The sequence below is a fragment of the Dipodomys merriami genome, unplaced genomic scaffold (genome assembly GCF_024711535.1).
Source record: "Dipodomys merriami isolate MVZ:Mamm:240054 unplaced genomic scaffold, mDipMer1.0.p SCAF_1449, whole genome shotgun sequence".
NCBI classification, from domain to species: domain Eukaryota; kingdom Metazoa; phylum Chordata; class Mammalia; order Rodentia; family Heteromyidae; genus Dipodomys; species Dipodomys merriami.
In genome coordinates, this window is record NW_027202770.1 from 85,561 (window position 1) to 94,369 (window position 8,809).

General features: G+C 34.2%; 1 non-coding gene and 1 pseudogene across 1 annotated transcript; both read left to right on the top strand.

Moving 5' to 3' along the window:
• Nucleotides 1-289: 289 nt before the first annotated feature.
• Nucleotides 290-386, top strand: LOC138826613 (U6 spliceosomal RNA; annotated as a pseudogene).
• A 3,958-nt stretch (nucleotides 387-4,344) lies between these two features.
• On the top strand, nucleotides 4,345-4,451 carry LOC138826612 (U6 spliceosomal RNA). The gene has a single exon (XR_011371776.1). It is a non-coding gene; the product is annotated as a U6 spliceosomal RNA (small nuclear RNA).
• The last annotated feature ends 4,358 nt before the right edge of the window (nucleotides 4,452-8,809 follow it).

Below are 8,809 nucleotides of genomic sequence, written 5' to 3' on the forward strand. Positions count from 1 at the left end.
AATAAGTACTTGAAAAGCCATCACCTTTGGACCTAGCTTTAAATTCTTCAAAGTATGATGAAATCTAAAATGAAAAATACTTAAAATACTCATTAACAAAAAAATTGCAAATGTGAGCAATCTACCAAACAATATAAGTTTTTTTTTTCCAATATACACAGAATTTTAGAGAAGTAATATCAATAGCATTTTTAGGAACAATAAGGTTTCCTAGTTACAAATAGTCAACCAAGGATATATGCCTGTATAAAGATTGCATCATTAGCTACTTAAATTTAGAGGATACTAAATGCTTCAACAGCACGTCTACCCAAATTACAATACAAAGATTAACATGGCACTTGCACAAGGATGATATGAAAATTTGTGTAATATTCCATATTTTTCATTCTTCAGATGCAAGAAATGAAAAACAGTTATTAAAAATTGATTACAAAAATACAGTTGTAACGATACATGTAATTCATTGAATTGAAAGTTAGTTTGACATCAGTGTATTAAATCATCACCTTAGAAAAGCCTTTACATAGCATAACCTTTACAAAACATTTGAAATTAGATAACATTTTCATTTTATCCCAAAGAAATAAAATACTATAAGGACCTAGGGAAAAAAAAGGAATCTTAAACTGTTTCTATATGGAATGCTATCTGAAATGACACATTTATTAATGAACCTATATATTATGAAAAAATGTAGAATTAAAAGTATTATATCTAGGAGAGAATGAAATAGATTATGGATATTATACAAAAAGAATACAGATTACATTAAAATATCCTTTTTCAGACAAGAAATAGAAATATCTTTAGTTTCTGTATTACTCATTTCAACAGATAAGTTAAAATTATTTCTGATTATAAAAATCACAAACTCTGCAGACATCATTATTGATGTATACAAACAAATCTTGAATACATTTTGACATCAAAGTCCGGAAATTCACTTGGAAGAATAGCCTGGAATCCATGAATTTTTGAAGTAAGATATTAATGTGGCTTTTTGTGTGAAAATATTTTGTACGGACACAAAGTTGGATTGGCATTTTTGAAATTTAAGAAACTTAACCATACCATTATGACTTAGGAGAAAAATATTTGCAGCCTTCCACAACTTCAAAGAGGTAGTGATACATACTTTTCCTTTTGGCAATATCAAATGCAGCTTCTTCCAAGTTGTTCTTGACCTGGTTTGATATAATATTTCAATAGAAAGAGATCCCGCATACCTTTGTTATTTCTATTCCCAGCAGCAAGATACAAAGTTGTCAAGAGTTCTTAAGTTTGGGCATTGGTATCTGCATCATGATGAAGTAAGAAAGAAGCCACTCTGGTATTATTCCACATATAAGCACTATGCAGGGGTGTCCAGCCATTCACAGTTATTGCATGAACAACTGCCTTGAGCCAACAACTCATGGACAATGTCTAAGTGTCCACTGTAGGCTTCCTGATGAAGAGAGCTATAATCATCATCATCCCTAGTATTCACATGAGTGGCCTTTTTGGAAAGTAGTCCCTGCACTGTAGTAAGCCGATTATTTTCAACAGCCCAATGAAGAAATTTGCTTGGATACTTCTCCATTTTTTCTAGTAAATGATACCATTCCTCACTTTTTCATCTAGTTCCTTGTCTTCATCAGAATTGCCTAACTAGAGACTTTGAGTACCAGTGGGAATGAGGTGTACATGTTTTCCCCAATAGTTCACATTGGTTGAAGTAGTCAGAAAAATCCAGTGAATTTTCTACATCTATTTTTTCACCATGATTTTTTTCTCTTTTTTCATTTTTACTATTTGAAATTATTCTAACTGGAGAGTAGGGAATGGATAGAGAGCAGAAGAAATAAATGCAAAAACAATCTTCACAGAAGCAAATTCTCAGAGCTATTTCATGACTTTGAAAAGGATAAAGTGGCTGAAGTTAGTATAAATTTAGAAGTATGAAAATGGGAGGGGGGACCAAGATGGCAATGGGTCAGTAGGGAAACGCCACAGCTTTCCCCAACCAAAAAGAGAGTTCGAGTTCCTAAGCTTAATCTCCCTAAGACACCGACAAAAACAAAAAGATGAACACCCATAGAAACACAGGAGGTGGAAAATAACAAAAAAGAAAGAGAGAAAAAGAACTTCATAACAGAGAAGTGCGAAGACTCCTCCCCCAATGCTTACTGGTGTTGAACAAGTCCAGCAGGGGCTGCTGGAGTCCCAGAGACAAAGGGGGCTGCCTGCAGAACACCCGCGCAGAAGGACTTAAGAAAGAAAGAAACAAAGAACTTCCACTCCTCTGGTCGAACCACTATTAAATAACCCCATGCTGCTGATCACATGTATGGTGTATATGTGTACACCATTATATGTTACAGACCGTGATAGACAATTTGCTCTAGGAAAGTTAGAATGAGTTTGTGACTTTAAATGAGCATCATCATCCCAAAATACCGTGAAAATTGGGAAACTTTGTAATCACTTCATCACAATAAAAAAAAAAAAACACCAAAAAACTACAAGTGGAGCTATGGCTCAAGTGGTAGAGCATGAGCCTTGAGCTGAATTGCTCAGGGACAGCTGCCAGGCCTAGAGCTCAAGCACCACACCTGACAAAAGAGAGAGAGAGAGATCTTTCATGTGATTGATTCTAACATATTTATAAAATTATGTCTTTATTGCTTTGTATGTCCCTCCCCTATGGTATAACCCCTGGTTTCACTATATATGAAGTTGGTGTATGTGGAGGGGAAGGGAAAAAAAACAAATCCTTAAAACAGAGATACAGGAGGACCCATTTCAACAATGAGATGTACAATACTTTATGTCGAAAAAAGAACTTTACACCTTTGGTTGGGGGGACAGTGGGGAGGACACGAAGGGATGGGAAGGGGAAACAAATGAGGAGGCTACAATGCTTGATAAGAAATGTGCTCATTATATCTTACCCATGTAATTGTTACTCCTCTGTACAGTATTTCACAATAAAAAGAAGTATAAAAATGACAAAAATATAAAAAGATATTCATATATTTCATTATATAACCCAAAGCAGAAAGCAAATATTGTTTAGATTATTTCTTAAAGCACAGTCTTTCAGGAGCTGGGAAGGTCGCTCAGTGGTAGAGTGTTTGCCTTGCATGCATGAGGTCCTGGGTTTGATTCGTCAGCAACATATAAGAAGAAAAAGACAAAAGTGGTGCAGTGGCTCAAGTGGTAGCACCATCTTTGAGCTGAAAAGCTGAGGGACAGCACTCAGGTTCCAGAGTTCAAGCCCCACAAAAACAAAAACCAAACCAAAAAACTAAACAAAACACAGCTCTCACATTTGTAGCCTCAATTCTGTAAAGACACTGCTTCAGTCTAGGACTAAGATTTTAGGTGTAGACATTGATCAACACTTCTGATTCATATTTCTACTTTAGAAAATTTTAAATCAATATTTTGTTTCTAATTTTTCTCTTTTTACATTCACATGAACCTATAAAAAATGGTGTGGACATCCCAGTAACATTCTCAAAGTACCTCCTGATGATGAGTTATGAAAAGTTGTATTCTATTACAAAAAGGAAAACAATGCTACAAATAAAAAAAACTAATAATTAAATATTAATGGTTAATAAAATAAAAACCAAACACCAGTGTTTCCAGGTTTTGAAGTGTTTTACATATTAGATTTTACTATTTACTCATATTCCTGTACATTTAAAACTGACTAAGATTATGATGTTCACAAGAGTTTTGTAGGCTACGAGTAGCCTTCAAAGTTACCCACTAAGGTTACTCTTTCTTTATGGCTCATCTCATCATTTGTATATGGCTTATATCATCATTTGTTCCTCACTAACATGAAAAGGAAGCCCTCAAGTTTTAACCGAAACTGTGTAGTTAAAATCGTAACTCTTCACTGTTTCTTTACACAGATTTTGTAACTTCTCATAGTAAAGTTTCTAAAAACTCTGAAATGTTCATACTTAGTAGTATATGTCTGCTACCATAAATCTTAAATACTTTATGGAAAAGTTTTATGACCTGCCGAACAGTCTTAATTTTGGCATATATAAGCAAATGCCAAATATTAAACATATTTAAAACAATAAAACTTTTAACAAAACTTAGCACTTGCTACAGTGCTCATTATGACAGATGCCATGTATAGAATAATGAATTTCTATCCTTACACATCACTTGAACAACAAATATCTGGAATTATTTTGTTTTTGACATATCTAACTTGACTTTATTCTTAAATGTGTGCTTATTTAAGAAATATATGGTTCTAAAATTTCACGACGTCTTTTGAACTTATTTTTTGTTGAATTATCTACTTTAGAAAAATCAATTCCAAAATGTTCTGTGCTCAGTTTGGCAGCACATACACTAAAATTGGAAAAATATAGAGAAGATTAGCATGACCCCTACGCAAGGATGACATGCAAATTGATGAAGATTTCCACATTATTACAACAACAGATGCTGGAGGGGATGTGGACAGAAGGGAACCTACTCCATTCTTGGTGGGCATGAAAACTTGTTCAACCACTTGGAAAGAAGTATGGCGGTTCCTCAAAAGGACCCAGCAATCCCACTTTTGGGCATTCACAAAAATGATCAAACAAGACCATACTATAACTACCAGCAGAGCTATGTTTATTGTAGCATTATTTACCATAGCTAAGATATGGAACCAACCCCGATGCCCCTCAGTAAATGAATGAATCAAGAAAATTTTGTGTGTGTGTGTGTGTGTGTATGTGTGTGTGTGTATGTATATATGTATGTATGTATGTTTCTTTCTATCTACACATACATACATATGTATATATATTTGTATATATGTATATATATATTTATATATGTATATTTATATACATAAATATAAATATAGATTGGAATGTGTATATATACATATATACATATATATGTATATAGTATATGTATATGTATATATATACATATATATATATATATATACATATATATATATATTGGAATTCTATGCCTCCATCAGAAAGAATGGCATCGCCCAAATTGTTAGGGAATGGAAAGACTTGGAAAAAAAATTATATTTACTGAAGTAAGCCAAGTCCAAAGAAACATATGCCCCAAGGTATCCCTTACTTGCAATAAATAATATAAGCAGAAAACTGGGATAAGCAGAAAAGATCAAAAGCTATATGCATATTACTAGATAAGATGATGTTAAGCTAAATGAACCCCAAGATAAGGACAGTAGTGTTTTTTTTTATTCTTTCTTACTGTTGTTACTAACATATTTATCATGTACGATGTGTTTAGTTTTTGTTTTTTATATGGTCCTCCCCCACAGTGTAACCCCAGTTTTCACTGGATTTAATGTTGGTGCACCTACATCCTGTATATACACTTCTCTAATTTGCGAAAGGAAAGGGAAAAATCAAAATGCTTAAATAGATATAAAAGTTGAGCCATTGTAACAATGAGATGCACAACACAATATGTTGGGGGGTGTGGGGGTGTGGGGATGAAAAGTGTGCTTGTGGAGGTGGAGGGGAAGGGATGGTAGAGGAAAAACAAAGGAGGAGTTAACAGTGCTTGATAAGAAATGCACTCATATCCTTGCTCATGTAACTTTAACCCGGCTATACAGTATTTTTACAATAAAAACATTAAAAAATGTTCTGAGATGGAAAAGTTTATTTTATTTTACCCATATAATATTGTTAACAAAGAAATTAATGGGGGGGAGGATTGGGTGGGGGGCCGGAGGGAGGCTGGGAAGGGATGGGAAGGGGAAACAAAGGAGGAGGCTACAATACTTGATAAGAAATGTACTCATTATCTTGCACATGTAATTGTAACCCCTCTGTACAGTATTTTCACAATTAAAACACACACACACACACACACACACACACACACACACACACACACACACACACAAACAAAAAAAAGAAATTAATGGAAAAGACTGACCCAAGGATGTTTAGAGTGTGTGTGTGTGTATGTGTGTGTGTGTGTGTGTGTGTGTGTGTGTGTGTGTGTGTGTGTGTGTGTGTGTTTGTGCATGCCTGCATGTTGGTGTGCTTCAGAGTTTTAACTCAGGGCTTCATGGTCTTGCTAGGCCTTTCCTCTCTAGATTGGTGAGCTACTATATGAGCTACATCTCCATTCCTGGACCTTTGCTAGTTTATTTAAATTTTTGAAAAATAATCTTAGGATTTTTTGCCCTGATTGGCTTCCAACTCTTATCCATAATTCTCAGGGTCCTGAGTAGATATGCAGAATAAACAGGATTACAGGTGTGACCCACCATCACAAGGCTTTCAGAATAATTTTAAAAGTAGAAGAAAATTTACTTCACGGGGGGCATGTTTTATCATTTCCTACTTTTAAAGCATTTTGGAGTGATTATATGTGAATTTATTTCATGTTGGGATTCTTAAAAGAGAGTAAGTGATGATATTTAAAAGTTTTAGTACTTTCTTTTAAAAGGATACTGGAACTGTGGGACAGAAGAAATTTTCCTCTCTTTGGACCTCAATTTATAAGCTCAGCTCTGTGCACGATAACCCAATGTCACCAACACAATCTGTGTTGAAGACAAAATGTGACAGAAAACAATTACTATGGGCAATAATTGCTATGCTATTATTTATTGGACAATATGAATATTGAATTGAGAGTGTAAGAGAATGGAGAGATTTCACCTACCGTTTTTGTATTGCTGAAAGGTTTTTGGAAACTTTGACTCATTTCCTTCCTCAATGTGTGTCTTTGGGCCATGCACTTAGTGCCTTTAATTACAATTTTTCTCAACTCTAAAATAGTAATAACATTAGAATCATAGCAAATGTTTTCTTAAGAACTAAGAGACATAAAACTTGTGAAATACTTAACATAAACTACGAATGAACTTTGAGTTTAGCCAGCAGTTTTTTTTAATACTAAACAGAATGTGATATGTATTACAGAAAGCATTAGATGTAGTAAGCCACCAGAAGTAATGTTATCTATTGACTATGCTCTGCTTCCAAGGAAGCCAGGTGGATAACTTCTCATGCTGTAAATCAAACTGCTTATGTCTTGATAGTGCTAAACTATCAGGGTCAGAATAATGAAGGAATTGTAGACTGAGCTGAGGTCCATATGAAAATGTTCAAAACTGATAAAGCCTAAAAGTAACTAAGAAGTATATTGTGTTTTTCATCATTTAAGTTAAATTGCAAAGAAAGGGAAGACCTAGAAGAATGAATTCTCTTTTTGATAACCTATCATAGGTCCTTAGCAGGATGAACTCTTCCTTCATTCTTGTAGAGGCATCATCAGATGAGAGGAACTCTACTTTTTTGGTTGCTTCTTTCAATTTATTCTTCAGTTTGAAATCTGAACTACATGAGACTGAAAGAAACCAAGGAAAATTAGACACGCAGGCTTTGGAAAAAGCAATCAGAGTAAAATAAACTAAATACATAGAGCCTTGTAAAAGGCTTCACTAAATTGAGTTATATAGTCTCAAGCATAAGCAAAAATGGTGTAAGCAATATCATGTTATTGAAAATTGAAAAATGTTAGGTGTTGCTCAATTTTTTCCTTTCTACTACCTGGAATGTATTATTGATTTTGTATAGAGAGATTAAAGATGAGATTAACAAGGAACTTGATTAAAAATCGATAAAACCTCTGAATAGACATGTTTTCCAATATGCCCTGAAAATCACTAGTGGCTTTACAAAGTTGTGTTTAATATCAATTCTATGCTGGCTTAATGCTGTGTGAACAGAAGTCATTAGAGAAATGCAATTCAAAATTACTATGATACTACTACATAACTATTATAACTCTTAAAAATATTCGAAGGAACTTGGTGTGGTGGTAAAGGCTTGTAATTCCAAGCATATGGGAAGTGGAGTAAGAGGATTTGAGCTTAAGGCCAGCCTGGGATACTGCACATAGCAAAAACATGCCTTTAAAAAAAACTTAAAAGGTAATAATGTTGGTCAACATACAGGTTAGTATTCTCATTGTAGAAAGTAGTATGCAGTTTTCTAAAGAAATGCAAAGTTGAAATATCATCTGACCCACCAATCATATGATTAGTTCTCTCTGGGTAACTCGTAAATATATCTGTAGTTCACTGTTATTCACATTATTCACAACAGGCAAGATATAAATGAAAGTTATGTGTTCAACTACAGACTAATAAGCCAACTGTGGCACATGCACAAATATAATTTTCTGTTTCATCCTTAAAATAGCAAGAGATTTCTCCCATTAGCCACAAATTACAATGACCTAAAAGATGTAATCTAAATGAAGTAAAATGTTGCTTTCTGATCCTTGTAAAACCACACACACACACACACACACACACACAGACACACACACACACACACACACACACACACACACACACACACACACACACACACACACACACACACCAACCTAAGCAACAGAGAAATTTTTCAAAAAGTAAAGCAACTGGAATTGCTGGGGCATTTAGGTCACAATATAGATGACAGTAGATATACAGGATGACCAAGTATAGAGTTGTAATGTCTAACGTGAGGATACAAGGGAAAACACTGGCCTTACATAGGAATGAAGCTAAATATGTAGGAGTTGGTCTTCCTTGTAGGGGTTTCTCTTTTAGGTGTTCTTCCTTCAGTAATGGATGAGATGAACGGAATTCTTTACATATACTTGCCTGTTTGCAGAAATAATAACAAACAATATAACAATAATGTTTTCTGCTCAACATGGAACAAAATGCCAAATTAATGTACATGAAATTATCCTTGATATAAACTAATCATTACTAATAAGGTTTCTTTAAGTC